Here is a 17,902-nt window from a genome sequence, read left to right as displayed (position 1 = left end):
TAACGGTGTTTCGACATACACTTGAGGATTAGCTTCACTCCAAATGCGACACTTTTGTTTGTTGACGTAGCCATTCACCCAGAAGGGCGCTTCATCGCATCATACGATAAAATGAACGTAGTGCGCGATACGCAATGAACCATTACTTTCGAAATAAAATTGCACTATTTACAAGCGTTGTTCAGGCGTGAGTCTATTCATGATGAATTGCCAAGCCAAACTAAGAATAAATCACTTGACAGCAATCGGTCGCCTATTTTGAACAGTAGTGCCAACTTTAAGTTCTATACATCATCAAAAAACACCCGTTATAAGAGCATCAACATCGCCAAAAACAACTTTAATCTAAATGTCAGATAGGAGTTTTTTTAACTTATATACACGCACGACTATTTGTAACTGTAACAGAACGCGATGGCTTGCCGAAGTGCTGAACAATTGACATTGCATCTAAGTAATTTTGATATATGTTTCTACAAGTATTAGACCCAGTGAAGGATAAAGGAAAAATCACTTTACGACCTAAGCAAATATTCGCACACGTCTTTGGTGACGCGCCAGAAGCACCGGGAGCTCGGATGAGAGGTCCTAATACACCCACCTTATAGTCCGGATCTGGTACCAAGTGATTACCATCTTTTCCTGTCCATGTCGAACGCGCTTAATGGTGAGAAGTTGGCCTTAAGAGAGGCCTGTGAAAATTGGCACTCCGAGTTTTATGCCAATAGGGACGCAGCCTTCTACGAGAGGGTTATAATGAAGTTGGCATCTTGTTGGCAACAAATTTACGAACTAAACGGCGCATATTTGACTTAAATCGGACAGATGTACACAAAGTTATCATCTTTTGAAAAATCAATAAAAAACCGAACGAACTTCTTACTAGACCTAATATTAGGTCCTCTCATCCGAGCTCCCGGCGCTTCTGGCGCGTCACCAAAGACGTGTGTGGCCTGCCGTTGTCCTAATGGAACACAATTCGGTCTCTGTTGATCAAACATTGCCTCTTCTGGATGAGTGCTGCCTTCAAGCGGTCCAGTTGTTGGCAGTAGAGGGCCCAATTGAGCGTTTGGCCATAGGGGAGCAGCTCGTAGTAGATGATTCCTTGCCAATCCCACCAAACACACAGCAAAACCTTCCTGGCCGTCAATCCGATCTTGGCCACCGTCTGGGCTGCTTCCCCGATCTTTGACCACGTCCGTTTGCGCTCGATGTTGTCGTAAGTGACCCTTTTTTTATCGCCAATCAAAATCCGCTTCAGAAACGGGTCGATTTTGTTGCGATTCAGCAGCGATTCGCAGATGGAAATTCGGTCCATCGTGTTATTTTGCGTTAGTTCGTGTGGTACCCAAACATCGAGCTTCTTTTTGAATGCAAGGTTATGCAAATGGTTCCAAACGGTTTTCTGGCTTATCTTTAGTTCTTCAGCAATTAAATAATTGCTCACGTAATGGTCTGCTTCCACTATTTGCATGATTTTATCGCAATTTTCGACGACAGGCCTCCCGACGCGTGGTGCGAAATTACCGGAACGGAACCTAGCAAACCACTTTTGTGTTACACGTTCGTTTACAGTATCGGGCCCATAAGCTAAATTAATTTTTTCAGCCGCTTTGGCTGAGTCAATCAATCGAAAAACTGTCAAAGACAAACTTTTAGCGCGAATAAACACGTTTTCAGCGCCGTATAGTGTGACATGGTGCGACACGTAACACTAGTATTATTGACCTTATGTAGTCGACATCCTTTTATTCTCATACATACCACCATGTACTGCAAAAATAGTTTTTAGGATTTATGCATAATTGTAAATTGCTCGCTTATTGCAAATTTGAAATATGCAAATTGTACAATAACTTTATTTCGAATATGTCTACCAATAGAATGTTGCACGTTATGCGATATATTTACGTGCCAACCAAAATCTGCATTTGGGAATAGTAAAAGATATGCCAATCTCTGCCATGTCTCTTTATGAGCATTGCATACTCAATCACAATGTTCCTTCATTGTACGAAATGAACGAATAAATGGATTAATTCTATCCAATTCAACAGAAATTTATCTCATTAAAACATCATTGCAAATTTTATTTGATTGCTCCGCTTTCTACCTATATTGAAAAGCCGTATCGATATCGTAAATATACAATTGGGCATAGTTTGGTGTACGACCATATGCGGTGACCATGGGTCCTGCTCCTGTGAAGTTTGAGATGATAAATTGCTGTGAGAAATATATATATAAAATATAAATATTAATGATAAAACTGTGTAAGAAATATTAGCTTCCAAACTGACCATAGCATAGGTCGAATTGTAGCTTCGAATATTATCGAAATAATTTTTGGATTTTTTCTTTATATTTTTGATATGAGACCGTCAAATAATGAATAAAAAAAAAATAGTTTTGTGTTAATAGTGGAAGATGGACTTTGACCTTATGACAACATATAGTGAAGGAATTTGTTTCCGCATTCTACCTATATTGAAAAGCCGTATCGATATCGTAAATATACAATTGGGCATAATTTGGTGTACGACCATATGCGGTGACCATGGGTCCTGCTCCTGTGAAGTTTGAGATGATAAATTGCTGTGAGAAATATATATATAAAATATAAATATTAATGATAAAACTGTGTAAGAAATATTAGCTTCCAAACTGACCATAGCATAGGTCGAATTGTAGCTTCGAATATTATCGAAATAATTTTTGGATTTTTATACTCTCGCAACCTGTTGCTACAGAGTATAATAGTTTTGTTCACCTAACGGTTGTTTGTATCACCTAAAACTAATCGAGTTAGATATAGGGTTATATATATAAATGATCAGGATGAAGAGATGAGTTGAAATCCGGGTGACTGTCTGTCCGTCCGTCCGTCCGTCCGTGCAAGCTCTAACTTGAGTAAAAATTGAGATATCTTTATGAAACTTATTAGACATGTTTCTTGGTACCGTGAGACGGTTGGTATTGCAGATGGGCGTAATCGGACCACTGCCACGCCCACAAAACGCCATTAATCAAAAACAAATAACTTGCCATAACTAAGCTCCGCAATAAGATACAAGACTGTTATTTGGTACACAGGATCAAATTAGGGAGGGGCATCTGCACTTTTTTTAAAAGTGGGCGTGGTCCCGCCTCTAATAGGTTTAATGTGCATGTCTCCTAAACCGCTAATGCTATAATAACAAAATTCACTAGAAGCAAATGTTTTTACCACTTCTATTGACGGTGTGAAAATAGTTGAAATCGGGTGGCAACTCTGCCCACTCCCCATATAACGGTACTGTTAAAAACTACTAAAAGCGCGATAAATCAATAATTAAACACGCCAGAGACATTAAATTTTATCTCTGAGATGGTATAAATTGGCTTTATAGGAATCGCTTTCAAAATTAGTCAGTGGGCGTGGCACAGCCCACTTTTAGGTGAAAACCTATATCTTGAGATCTGCTCAACCGATTTCAACTAAATTCGGTGCATAACGTTCAGGTTTCTATGTCATAGTGCGAAAATGGGCGAAATCGGACTACAACTACGCTTACTTCCCATGTAACACCATTTTCAATTCCATCTGATTCTTTCACTTTCCACTATGCAAATCAGGTAACAATGATTATATCGGGGTAAAACTGTGCGTGAATAATGCAATTAAAGTATGCCACCTTGCGGCCAAAAATTGTCTAAATCGAACCAAAACTGTTCAAACCCCTAAGTACTAAATATGTGGACCCCAGTGCCTATAGTTGACCTTCTACCGAAAATATCAGTCAATCCACAAAGAAATCTCAAACGAGTATACCATTTGACTTTGCGAGAGTATAAAATGTAAAGGTTACATCCGAACTTAGCCCTTCCTTACTTGTTTCTTTATATTTTTGATATGAGACCGTCAAATAATGAATAAAAAAAAATAGTTTTGTGTTAATAGTGGAAGATGGACTTTGACCTTATGACAACATATAGTGAAGGAATTTGTTTCTTCGCATTGTAGACTCTGTTTCTCTAAATTGTTGTTATTTTGCACAAAGGCACTCACCAATTGTACCTTTACTGCACGTACTCTCGAATTAAAGAAATAATGCAGAATTAAGATTGTCGAGTTTACACCTTTTAATGTTGACACACTTGTTTTTACACGTTAAACTCTACAGTGTTATAATAATAGCAAGTGACGGAAAACGCTGTTTGAACGCTGTTTCGAGCAGAAAAAACGATGAAAATTCAATAAACTCAGATATCCCGTGTGGGCTCGATGGTAGCAATCGAAGAAAAAAAGGCCCGGATCAAGTCGTCGATCCTTTTTGATTGGGCAGAGAAATTAGGATGGTGTGAGATTAGGATGGTGTGATCGTATGTGGTGTGTGTTGGTTTCCCTCGGTGGGTGGTGTGGATATATGTATTGGTGTGTGGTGTTATCGGGAGTACATCGATACTCTGTTTAGCTCGGGACGCTGGAGTAACCCCAGGTACCGGTATATTGATAACCGACCGGGTGCAGTCGTTGGCGTAGGTACACTTGTGTCCATAGTTATCTGTGTAGAAAAAGTTCTTGAGTTTTATACAGTTGTTAGATATAAGTTGAAGTGAGCATTCTGAAACTTTTTGTGGCATGAAGGGGTCATCATATTGATCAACCCGTTAGATTATATACCTATATATACGGATTGTTGTCGAGTTTACGATATAGTGTCTTTGCGTTTTTTTGTCGGTTTATTGAGTCGGTTATTATTTACGTTTTCGGGACTATTATCAATTTATCGTTTATCACTTACCTTGCCGTTATTATCTGCGGTAGAAAGTACAGCTTCACGAGCGGTCTGGTCAGCTTTCCACTTGGGGTACGGAAATCAACGACTCGTATATAACCGTCGGAGCCGTAAAGAAGCTTTCCTATCAAACCGTCATTCGATAGGATGTAGACAATCATAATGTATGATGACACATTCTACAAATTTTGGCGCTTGTTCAGAAGTCTTCCAACGGTATATTTGATGGAGATCCTTTATATATTCATCATTCCATCGGCGGCTGAAATCGTGTTGGAGAATTTTAAGTATTTCCCATGGATTTAATAAGGATAGCGACTCCACGCCTGGCTCAGGTATGGCCAGAATGGATGCTCCTTTGAGAAAGTGCCCTGGAGTTAAGGCTGTGAAATCTGAAGGATCTTGCGAGAGAATTGTAGTAGCCGTGAATTAAGAATGGATTCAATTTAAATTAATAATGTAGTGAATACATAATTTTTGATTTTCAGCTTCCTTTCTGAAGTGGGATTTGAAGCTTTTTACAGTTGATTCTAATAAACCACCCACATGAGGAGCGCTTGGGAGGAGATATTTCCAATTAATGCCCTGAGCGCGTACTTTTGTACAGTCTCAGGTAAGACTTGTTTGATAAAGTCCACAAACTTTTTTTCGATGGCTAGTTGAGCGCCGATAAAAGCTTTACTATTGTCGCTCTTTGTCTGCGATGGAAAGCCACGTCGTCCGATGACTGCTTTCGTCGTAAAACACATAAAGAAAGCCACTTAACCTATCATCAGAGTGGGAGACCTTAACATGGACTCCTTTATCTGAAAAGGCCCAGCAAAATCGACACCTGTGATGGAGAAAGCCAGAGAGAAGTTGCAGCGTTCCAGTGTTCGCATCTTCTGCTTATGCGTAGTGCAGGAATATAACATTTTTGGCGGACCATATGTTGCATAAGGCCATTTTCGGCATAAATCATTAGTATGTGGATATAACTGATGAGTAATGTGACAAGTCGAGACTTCTCTGGCCGACCATGCACACGAAGAAGACCACACTAAAGGTCTAGGAATGGGTTCAGAACTAAGAGGGGACTTTTATCGATAGGTTTTGATTCTCTCAATAGTGATATATTGTGGCTGGACTAGCTCGCTTGAGTATATGCGATAAAAGCGAACTTTTTAAAAGTCTAAGTGCGTCGCTATCGCATTGGAAGTTTGCTGAACCCTTGACTCTGAAGGCTCGAGGAAACGATGAAAATCGTTCAAGGATGTCGGTATCAACTAGTGTTGTATGAAAAATGTCTATTTTTCGACTCTCTGGGGCAATTATATTGCTCATGGGCGATTGTGGTCTAGAATCAGGAGATTCTATTAACCACCGGGGGCCATTCCACCAGACGGTGGTGGCAAAGTGCAGGGTTTACACTCTCTTGTACCTAGATCAGCTGGATTGTCAGTACTGGCTACTTGCCGCCAAGTGGCTGATCCTACTAAGTCAAGTTTTTGAGGCGTTCGATTGGAAATATACGTCTTCCATACATGTGGTGGTTCTTCTAACCAAGCCAGTACAATTTTGAAATTGGGCTACAGATATATTTTGGTAATTTTAGTAGTAGCACGCCCCATAGTTTAAGTCGTGGTAGACTTATTGTTCTTAGAAGAGCCACCTTTGCTTTTGCTACTAGTTAGTGGCTTGTGATCACAATGTCGCTTTGTGTGCGAACATATATAGCGGCGCAATATGCCTTTTCAGAGGCGTCATAGAAGCCGTTTAGTTCGGCTTTGTGCTCTGGAGCAAATTTTACTTATCGTGGGATTTGTATCTGAGAAATGTCGTCCAGATTGTTTGAGAACTGAAACAATTTTTCAAACGAATAGGTTTTACTTTTTTCATATTTGCGCTGTTTGGGAGTCAGCTGGAAAATGAGCTGTAATAAAGCATTGAATGATGTCGTTTATGACAATAAACGCAATTTAATTTGCTTTCGCTTGCGCATGTGACAAGCAGTTTGTACAAAGTCTTTTTCTTTTTCAAAATTGTTTCGGTCGTATTCAATTTCTTGAATCTCTCCCAAGATTTGAGCTCATGCCCCTCTGTACATAGTTCGTACGACGGTTGTTCGTACTGTTCGGATGTGAACGTTGGATTTTTGAAGAAATTACCATTTAAATTATTGCTGCTACTGACTTGGGGTCTATTGAGGTCGTGTTGAATACTTTTTGGTTTAGTTTTTTTTTTCTATCCTTTCTGAGATTTCATACTGGGTAGTTAGGAAATCTTTCATTTGTTGCGGTATTTTCATCTTAATGAGAGCGATTGCTCCCATAGAAATAACGATTTTTCTGATAACGCTACGGTGCCTTTATTTACCAGAATCTCGTCCCAGCTGTCTGTGGGAATGTTTTGTGTCAATAAAACCGACAAACAGTTGGAAGCAGTCGATTGAAGTCTGATAAATTTCTCAATTGTATCCTTTTGAACTTTAGGTAAGTTTATTAGTATCGTTACTTGCTTATCGACCAATATTCTTTCATTTTTATATCTTGCTGTTAGAGTTTCCCTATCCAAATTGAAATTGGCGTCATTAAGTGCGAACTGTTTTACTATTACGCCTGCTTTGCATTTAGTTTTGTATCTAATAATAATAACCCAACAATTACCCTCCTCCCGCCAACCGCCGCGAGGGGCGCAATCCGCATACGTGCAGAATTAGCCGAGTCAGAAAAGGCAAGAGAATTTTTTAAGTGTTGAGATCTAAAACTGCTCAGCTACAGAAACAAAAATTTCAACAGCTAAGATTTATAGTTAGAATATAATAAATTGCTACATTTTCATTCATTAAATTTTGAAAAGTGAGTCAGATAAGTCAAATGTGCTGGAATGAGAATTAAAATCATGACATATACGGCGGAATGGCTCGTTTAGTTCAAGAATTGATCTACAGGATTTTAACAGTAAAGGTTTTAACTGCCTCGAAAAGCGAATCGGGATATTAAATTTAATTTCAGACAGGAGAAAAGAACTGCAAACTGTTCCATTCAAGATTTTTACTAAGAATATTATGCCAAGCATTTCCCTACGACTAGAAAGTGTAGGTAGATTAATAAGTTTTAAACGACTAGTGTATGGAGGTAGACTTACCCTAGAATCCCATCGGAAATGCGCTAAGGCGAAAAGTAAAAATTGTTTTTGAACAGACTCTAACTTGTCAGAATCGATTTGCTAGTTAGGGTTCCATACAACAGAGCCATATTCCAATATAGGTCTAACCAAAGTTGTATAAAGTGTTTTAGTAATATACGGATCTCTAAATTCTTTAGACCAACGTTTAACAAAACTGAGGACAGCTTTTGCTTTCAAGACCATGGTGTCAATATGAAGACAAAAATTAATCTTAGTGTCCATATTAACTCTCAAATCAACATAGTTAAAAACTTGCCCCAGAATATGGTGTTTTATTACATAAGAAGAGGGCTGCACAGATCTACGGGAAAAGCACATCGTCTTACATTTATTCAGATTCAATGGCAAATCATTTCTATCACACCATGCAACCATATTGTTTAAGTCTGTTTGCAACAGACACCTTTCCTCAGTTGAAGTGTATGATTTAAAAAGCTTTACGTCGTTAGCGGGCCAAGATGACTACCTTGCGGAACACCTGAAGAAACATTAATTGTATCTGAAGGTGTATCCTCAAATTTCACTCGTTGTGTTCTATTATAAAGATAGGAAGCTACCTATTGAAGAAATCTTGGCTGAAAGACCAGCAGATCAAGTTTATGTATGAGAATCGAGAGGTTTACTTTATCGACAGCTTTGCTAAAGTCTGTGTATATAACATCCGTATGCTTATGTTCCCTAAACCCCAATGCTACATTGTTTACAAGTTCAAGCAAGTTTGTTAGAGTCGATTTCCCTTTACGAAATCCATGCTGAGATGAGGAAATTAACGGAGAAATCGATTATGGTCAGTAATGATAGCTTCAAAAAGTTTAGGTATAACTGATAGTTTTGCGATGCCTCTATAGTTTTCAATGTTGGATCTAAATTCACTTTTATGCAAAGGAATTATAAATGACTGTTTCCATATTGAAGGAAATATACCGTGTTTAAGAGAAGAATTAAATATCCTTGTCAAAGGCAAGTAAATATATTTGGCCCTATTTTTTAGGAAGCATGAGGGTATCATGTCTGGACCGTAACTAAAAGATGGTTTTAACTTATTTAAATTAAGTAGGACGTCTTCTTCAGAAATAAATGGAGCGTTAATTAAAGTATTCGAACACAGAACTTGCTGATAAGAAAAAGTTTTGGAAGAATTATTACAGTAGTTTGACTTGAAAAATTCTGCAAACATATTGGATATAATAACATTGGCAATTGAAATGATAGATTTGTATTTCATTGCGGACGGAAATTTGGAAATACTGCGTTTGAAGTTGACGAAATCATAAAACGATTTTGGATTACTTACAGCATTCTTTTTTACTTTATTTAAGTGATAATTATAACATTTTTTGTTTAGGTCAAAGTATTGTCGACGTAATACAGAATATTTAGAATAGTCGACAAGTGACCCGTTTTTTTTTAAATGTTTAAAGGCTCGAGTTTTTCTGTTATTAAATTTATGTAACTCTTTCGACGACCACGGACTTCTACTTTTACTTTTATTAACAATTACTATTGGAGCATACTTTTCAAATTATTTCGTAATAATGTTATTAAAACGAGAGACACTCAATTCAATATCACCATTATAAATACCTAGGCCATGATATTGTAGAAAGATTTAGCTTTTGCAAAGTTGAACCGAGTACGGAAGCACGAAGTTTGGTAATTATTATCACGTACATTGCTCATGATTTCGACAGATATTTTCAAAGCAGGATGATACGAGTCCTCTGGTGGAACAAGAGGATTACTCTGAATAACGGAACACTTTGAAGACGTATAAACTTATACTAAATCTAAGCATTTACCAAATTTATTCGGAATCAAATTAATTTGGTTCAGACCCAACTCGGACATTTTTTCGAAAAACTGATGAAAACATGACCGATTGCAAATCGGTACGATATAGTCATCGAAAGCTTTCCACGAAGCCCACGGTAAATTGAAATCTCCTAATACGATTATTGAATCTGCATTATTTGCCATCGAAGTAGCACTATTTATTAAGGAAGCATGCTGCATGTATACAGATAAGTCCGAATGGGGTGGTATATAAGAAAGGGTTAAATAAATAAAGCAACTATTAACATAGACTCTAATACATTTAAATTCTAATGGGTCGGTTCCTGGAACAAGAACATCTTCAGATGAGATAGAGGAATGTACGGCAAATAGAACACTTCCACCGATTCTGTTCAGTCGATCACATCTAAAAATTTGAAATTCGCTATTTAAAATTTCATTATCAAAAATGTGAGGTTTTAACCATGTTTCTGTAAATCCAATTATATGGAAATTAAAATTGGAACTGTTTAAATACAAGTCGGCTAATTTTGTATTAAGACCTCTAACATTTTGATAATAAATGCTTAGCGAATTTTTACCAATCAGTTTTTTATATTGGTGGTTGCTTTTGGTAATTTAGCAATATTTTCCTCAGTTTGACTTCTAAGTTTAGGCTTAAATTCGCGTACAAAAGCCCCAGGTGGGCAGAATGAACTATCTAAGATCTTTTTGAATGTTTCAAGAGATACGTCTATTTTAAACGATGATATACTTCTATCATAATTGAAGTTAAATTTACGGATATTGATATCATAAATTTTTAAACGTGACGAAATGTAAGACTTAATGTCCTCCACCAAGGTATCTTTGGCAAGTCTAGAAATAAATATAGACTTTTTAGGTGGAATAACTACCAAATTTTTAATATAATATATGTTACTAAGTTATTAGGGAGAGCATCTGGAATTGTGAGACACTTATTACTATTAGATAGAGCTTTTGGGGAATTGAGCTCTTTGGAAGTTGACGGCTTATCACCTTGATGGCAAGGAGAAGAGAGAATTATTAGGTTATTGGGCGGAGACGTTCTTTTCTGTACAGAAGAGCTAAGTGTTACTTCATCGGAAGGACGTTTACGCTTAGGAGCAGGTTTAGAGGATTCATGAGAATCATTCAGGCACTTAAAAGATTTGAACAATTTTTCGTAGTGTCTAAATTTTTCAGTGAGGGTTACAAGATGTCGACCGATTTCTTAGGTGATTCACTTTCTGCGCGCTTTCTAATTTTAGATGGTTTATGTAAACGGTTGTAAACATGTCCCGGAAGGACGGCCATTGTTCATAACCACCATGAAAAATGTTTGTGTCACATGCGGGCAGCTTGTTATGCATGCCTAAACTTGCGTTTCAACAATGTAAGCTCCACTCTCGGCTGTAGATGCAATTGCTTTAATTAATTTAAATTGGTCGGAAATCATTGCTTTCGTCTTCAAACTAATTTAAGCCGTTTTCGTATTTGGCGCAAGCCGAAATTTTTAAATTTTTCCGTAAATCTGAATCGTCATATTCTACGATTGCGTCACATGCAGCTTGAAGACGTGTTCAAAAATTGTCTAGATTTTCTTTTTTATTTCTAATACCGATTCGGAATTCTCTTGAATCGGCGAAGATGAAAATCGAGTGCAGTATCGTATTAAACTGTCACTCTCAGCAATGAATTTGGTGTATGAAAAGTCTTTACCCCTATTTGCTTTGTATCACCTTTCTTTAAGTGTGTAGCTTCTGCAGGTGTACATGGACTTTTATCATCTGAAATCGTCTGTGGTACTTTTAGCAACTGATATGTTTTTGATTATTTTGAACCTGAGCTCATTTAAAAAGTATGTCGAAATAAATTACAATAAAAATTTTTCCGTGTCAGAAATATATGTGTATGTTTGAAAAGTAAGTAAATAAGAGTTTTTTACTTTGAATAAAATCTATAAAAATACGCGTGTTTAGTTATAAGTATACATACCTATGTATACCGTTTCATGTACTTGTGTAGTTGAGCTCGTTGAAGAGATCAACGCACTTTGTACCTATGTATGTACGAATTGTATTGTACTTTAATGTTTGTCCTGCTTGTTTTTGCAAGGAGTATTGCGGAATATATGCCAATGAGGACTTTGAATATAAATTGTACAAACGTATCTTGCATATGAACCAATATGTATGTATGTAAGTAAAATTTTTAAACTATACGATTTAATTTGATATTTATTAACAATTGTATGCTTAATTTACATTATTTCATTTGAATGTTTGCTTAAGAACTAAGCTAAACTCTCGATAACAACTTCTACCTTGACTCTTTTTACTCATATCGTATGAGAGCGTATTAGATATATTTATGATTTGAGTGAGTGTAGCAATGTCACTCCTATCATCTAAAAATATTGCAATGTCCTCATTGCAGTTTTTTGTTTTTATTATTTACAAAATGTGTATTGCAGTTTTAACAAATTCATATAATTTTCAATAATATTACTAAATTTTTTTTTTTTTTGTTTTACAAAATACTTAAAACTATTAATTATAAACATAAATCAGTTATACATATTTTTTCTTTCTTTTAAATTGGCTTTTGTATTTTCTTACTTTCCTGTTTTTAAACTTTACTACATGATGTTCCCCATCAGATTCGGTTTGAACAAGCCGTACTTTTTTATAAGGGTTACTAATCTTATCCAATCTTTTCTCAGAGGTTTCGGCGCTAACAAAATTCGTATCTATTTCTTTTTCTTGTCGGTTTTGATTTATGTTATTTATCCTTCTTCTTTTAATTAATTGGGGATTGGTTTTTGGGTGTTTTCTATTAAAAAATATATTATACGGACTTTCACCTGTAGTGGAATGAGAAATAAAATGGTTGTAGGTAAATAATGCTTGTTCAATTTGAAGGTATTTCAACTCTTTATCCCCAGAACTACAAATAATTCGCAATTTTTCATTCATTGTTTTATGAAACCGCTCAATGTCACCAATACCAGTTTTCCCAGTTGTGACTTCGACTGCTATATTCAATTGTTGACACCACTGCTTTATGCTAACATTATTGATACCTTGGTCCTGGTCTATTTTTAATGTCTTCGGAGGTCCCATAAAATTAAAAATCTTTAGGAGGGCTTTCTTAGTTTCTAACTAATTTAAAGCTGATACTTTTTCAGCTGTCGCAAATTTGGAAAACAAATCAATGCATGTTAGATAATTTTCATCATCCCATTTCCAAAAGTCTACTACAAACTTTTCTCGAGTCTCATACACAGGAGGCGTAACTTTAAATGGTAATTTGTTTGAGATGTGGTCGTTTTTGCAATGGTTGCATAACTCACATTCATTAATTATTTTAGTTATCTCTTTAAGGTAATAAGGTAATAGTATTTTTGCTTGAAACAGTTTGCTACTTCTTCGATTCCTTGATGCAGTCCTTCGAGGTGAGTTTCTAATATTTTGGATTTGAAGGCAGAATAATCTTCAATATTTTCTAATTCCTTCATGGTTCGGTAAATTTTAAATCTGTTTGAAGTAATCAGAGTTTTATAAATGTTTTGAAATTGTGCAAAGTCGTCGTCATCGGTCATAAGTATTGTTGTATTTTTAACAAATGAGTTTTAATTAAGTCCTTTATATATTTAGTTGTTAGTTCCGTATAATATATAGTAGTAAGATTGTTAGAAAATATTTTGCATGTGTTAGTACAATTTTGGTTAGATCTTATTAGCTTAATTTGGTTTTTGAATACGTTTAATGGCCTTTCGGCAATTCTAATAAACTCGCCGGAGTCTTCGTCAGCGGAATGGATTGTGGCTACATTCGAAGCAGTTTCTTCATTAACGTTACATTCTTCAATTCTAACCCGAGATAGCGCATCGGCAACATTATTTTCTTTACCTGGAATGTATTTAATATTAAAATCGTATTCATTCAACCTAATCTTCCACCGTTGCAGTTTTGCATTTGGCTCTTTCAAATTATGTAACCATTGCAGAGGGCGATGATCACTATTTATTAAGAATTTTCTGCCGTATAAATACGGTCTAAAGTATTTCGTAGCCCACACCATTGCCAAGAGCTCTTTTTCTGTTGCCGAATAATTCAACTCATGTTCATTAAGTGTACGGCTGGCGAAACAGATCGGATGCCCATTTTGGCTTAACACTGCTCCTAATACTACATTAGAGGCGTCTGTCGTTAACGTAAATAACTTCTCGTAATTTGGATACGCCAGGATCGGCTCTTTTGTTATTAATAACTTAATAGTTTCTATGGCTCTGATAAATTCTTTATCTGAACTATTCACCACATTGCTTTTCTTTAAGCAATTCGTTAAAGGTTTTGTTATTTTTGAAAAATTTTGAATAAATTTACGGTAAAATCCCGCTAAGCCCAAAAATTATTTTATTTCCTTTTCCGTTTTGGGAATTGGATAATTTAAAATTGCCACGACTTTATTTGGATTTGGTTTTATGCCAGTAGGGGTAATAACATGGCCAAGAAACTCGGTTTCTTGTTTTAAAAATTCGCTTTTGTCCGGCTGTACTTTTAGATTCGCTTCAGCTAATCTTTGAAACACTTTATCGAGCGATTCGATGTGCTCTTGCAGAGATGTACTGAAAACTACTATGTCATCTAAATACCCCATGCAATCTTTCCCAATTAGACCTTCCAAAACTGTATTCATGAGCCTTTGGAAAGTGGCTGGTGCATTTTTTAAACCGAATGGCATTCTCAAAAATTCGAAGTGGCCATTTTGAGTAGAAAAAGCGGTTTTTTGTCTATCTATAGGATCCATTTCGATTTGGTGGAATCCTTGTGCCAAATCAATTGTCGTGAAGTATAGACATTTACCTAACTTGCCAATATCTCGTCCATATTTGGAATGGGGTACTTGTCATCCACAGTGATATTATTTAACTTTCGGTAATCTACAACGATTCTCAATTTTTCTTTACCTGAAGCATCTAGCTTTTAGGCACCACCCAAATCGGTGCAGAAGAAGTACTGTGGCAAATTATTTTTTGTTCTAGCATATCTTTTAACTGTTTATTTACTTCCATTTTATGTACTTCTGGGTATCTATAAGATTTAACTATATTGGATCTTCATGAATAGTTTTAATATTGTGTTTAATTTTGTGAGTGAATGTAAGTTTCGCACCTTCTTTGTAAAATAAAGTTTTGTGTTTCCCCAGCAATTTATTAAATTTTTGCGATTCTTCATTATTTAAATGGTTGAGTCTAAATTTGGCAGTAAATTTGTCATCATTAACATTCAACTCGGTTAGTAAGTTAGTGTGTGTATAATTTTGAATATTGTTGAAAAATTTGTGTATACCTATGTCCTTGTAAACTAATTGTATTATTTTTTAAATCGATCTTAGAGTTGAGCTGACGAAATGTATTGTAACCTATTAATCCGTCGTAATTATCGGTAAAATTATAAACGTAAAACATCATTTTGTGGTTACGGCAATTGTCGAAAACTTCTTGAATCTGTTTAAGTAATACTTTTCCTGTAGCTGTTGTTAGTAATATTGGTTCAATTTCAATGATTCTACTACTAAGAACTTGGGGCTTAATTAAACTGACAGAAGACCCCGTATCTATCAAGAACTTTATAAATTAACCTTCGATCTTTAATTCGATCGTGGGCAGTCCTCCGAGGCTTCTAATTTAAAATTTGACTGCTCAAATTCCATGGGTTGAGGAGCGCCATATCGAATTATTCTAGATTGATTCGAATTAAGTTCATTTTGCCTTCTTATTTGTTACGAATTTATTTTAGGTACATATTTAGTTAAATAATTTGGCAATTCCCTTTTTAATGTTTTTAAACTAATTTGATCTAGCTCTTTATACAAAAATGTTTTGGTGGAAATATTTTCATTTTTTAATTTGATACAATCTTTTACTCTACATACTTCTATGTTAATTTCTTCGCACAATAATTTTATGCTATTCTTAAATTTTATATTACTTATTTCCAAAATAAGAGTAGACACAGGTGTATGTTCGCCAAATTCATCAATGAGCAATTGTAGTAGTGTTGTCCAATCACATGGTTGCTCCCGTCTTACAATATCCAGAGCAGAATCTCTTAGAGTGCAGGTAACGCAGTTGAAATAAAATGCAGCCTCTTCTAAAGAGATTGTTGTGTACCGAGGTACAATGCTGTCGATGTACAACGCTAAGTAGTTTATGTTGTCGTCAAACGGTTGAATCAGCCTAATGGTTTGCATGACGAGATCGCGCTTATCTTTTCCTTCAGTCATTATTGTTTCTTTATTTATACTAAGAAAACTCAATTTTTTGTCTACAACATCTAACTCTTCCTCGACGCTGCTCATTTATAAGAGCAGTGTATAGGTTAAGTTAAATTATTGATATAAACCGTGTGTTTTTTTTTTTTGTTTATATCAAATTATCTTAACAAAGTTAAGTAATAGATATCGGCAAAATTTTTATTTAATTTATTAGTATTTGTTTTAAAACTCTCTTTTTATTTATTTGATTTCAAACACTAAGAGGAATGTTTGAGCATGTTCTCTTATTTAGTTAATCTTCGTGTAAATCATCGGAACCGTTTTTATTTAATTTCTCTTTTGTTTTGTGGGTCTCTTCCTTTTACATTAATCTGTTCTTTACTTACATTGACATTGGCATGATATTGAAGAAAATAAGCTGACTTTTACATGACATTGATCGGCCTTACAATGACCTTGAACATTATATTGTATTTTATTCAGCGTTAGTTTTTTTTAATTTTTTTTTTTTATTAACTTTATTTTAATTAATATCCTTATTAATAATTTTTAATAGTAGATTCGTTTAAAGGATATTTTTCGTAGATCCTACCGACTGCGCCAGTAATATTTTTAAACTATACGATTTAATTTGATATTTATTAACAACTTCTACCTTGATTGTTTTTACTCATATCGTATGAGAGCGTATTAGAGATATTTATGATTTGAGTGAGTGTAGCAATGTCACTTGTACATACATATATGATTCACAAAATTATTATAATTTTTATTATAAATATTCCGTATGTTATGTACCGCACCGTTTATGTAATTGCGTATTTGACGATCAGTTTTTAGAATTTTATATCTTTTGTTTTAATTTTAATAGTACCCACCCTACATTGGGTACCACGCAGTAGGCAGATTTTATACCTTATGTATTTTTAAATGTCCGTATATATGTATGTTTGCAGTGCGGAGAGAGAGAGAAATTGCAATTGGTTATGTGCCGGTATTTTCCCGTAAGCACTCTTATATGAATATATGTATCAATTTATAATATTGTACGGTATATTGAAATAGATAAAATTGTATTTATGTGTATAAATGCATTGCTCTTGGCAATTATGTAAAATATATTTTCAAATAATATATGGTTGTTGTGACATTATATATATTAATATGTAAAAATGTATATGTATGAATATGTACGTACGAATATATATTTTTGTTGTAAATTAATGTGCATATACGTATGTATGTATGCAAATTTCTGGTTTATTTATTTGCTTTATAAAAATAATTGAAATATTTTTGTATATTGTTAGATGGTTAAGTGTGTTTTTAATACACAAATGAAGGTATATAAGGCAATCAGTATATTTAGTATTTGTTTTCGATATACGTATGTATATAAGTATATATCTAAATTATATGTATATGTATTTATATATACATATTATATATTATACCAAACTGTTTTCGGTTTTTCACGTAAATTAAAACAGTTTGATGACCGCTCTATTTAAGTACTATTTCAGTTTTTTATAGAAGAAAAAAAAAATTTGGCATAAATACATATGTATGTACATATAAGTGCAATAAGAGGAATCGATACAACTCACTCTGATTTTCTGCACAATACCGTATCGGACAAAACATTTGCAACTGAAATATGATCATAAAAATACTGTCGATTACACAGACCGTAATTGCCGGAGACCTTCTATTTTAATTTTATTTTAAATATTGGATGTAAATTAAGGTAAACAAAACAAATTTATTAAAATTTCACAGTTTATTTGTATGTGTAAAAAGAAAACATCTATATTTAATAAGACAAAACAATTGCATCTCAAAAAAGCTATAAGGTTATCCACTATGGTTTGGGGTAT

At 34.9% G+C, this 17,902-nt stretch overlaps 1 protein-coding gene and 2 long non-coding RNA genes across 5 annotated transcripts in view; 1 reads left to right on the top strand and 2 right to left on the bottom strand.

Annotated features, from left to right (window-relative positions):
- The window catches only part of LOC118680071 (trypsin-1), a 283,757-nt gene that overhangs the window by 112,555 nt on the left and 153,300 nt on the right, over nucleotides 1–17,902 (top strand). The gene's annotated exons all lie outside the window — the stretch shown is intronic.
- LOC118680080 (uncharacterized) overlaps nucleotides 1–17,902 on the bottom strand; it is a 62,719-nt gene that overhangs the window by 39,880 nt on the left and 4,937 nt on the right. The window lies entirely within an intron of this gene.
- Nucleotides 4,099–17,265, bottom strand: LOC118680079 (uncharacterized). Its single transcript, XR_004975591.2, has 2 exons — nucleotides 4,785–17,265; nucleotides 4,099–4,544 (listed from the first exon to the last, which is right to left on the bottom strand). It is a non-coding gene; the product is annotated as an uncharacterized lncRNA (long non-coding RNA).

This window comes from Bactrocera oleae, chromosome 2 (assembly GCF_042242935.1).
Source record: "Bactrocera oleae isolate idBacOlea1 chromosome 2, idBacOlea1, whole genome shotgun sequence".
Classification (NCBI taxonomy): domain Eukaryota; kingdom Metazoa; phylum Arthropoda; class Insecta; order Diptera; family Tephritidae; genus Bactrocera; species Bactrocera oleae.
This window is presented reverse-complemented; position numbering and strand designations above follow the sequence as displayed.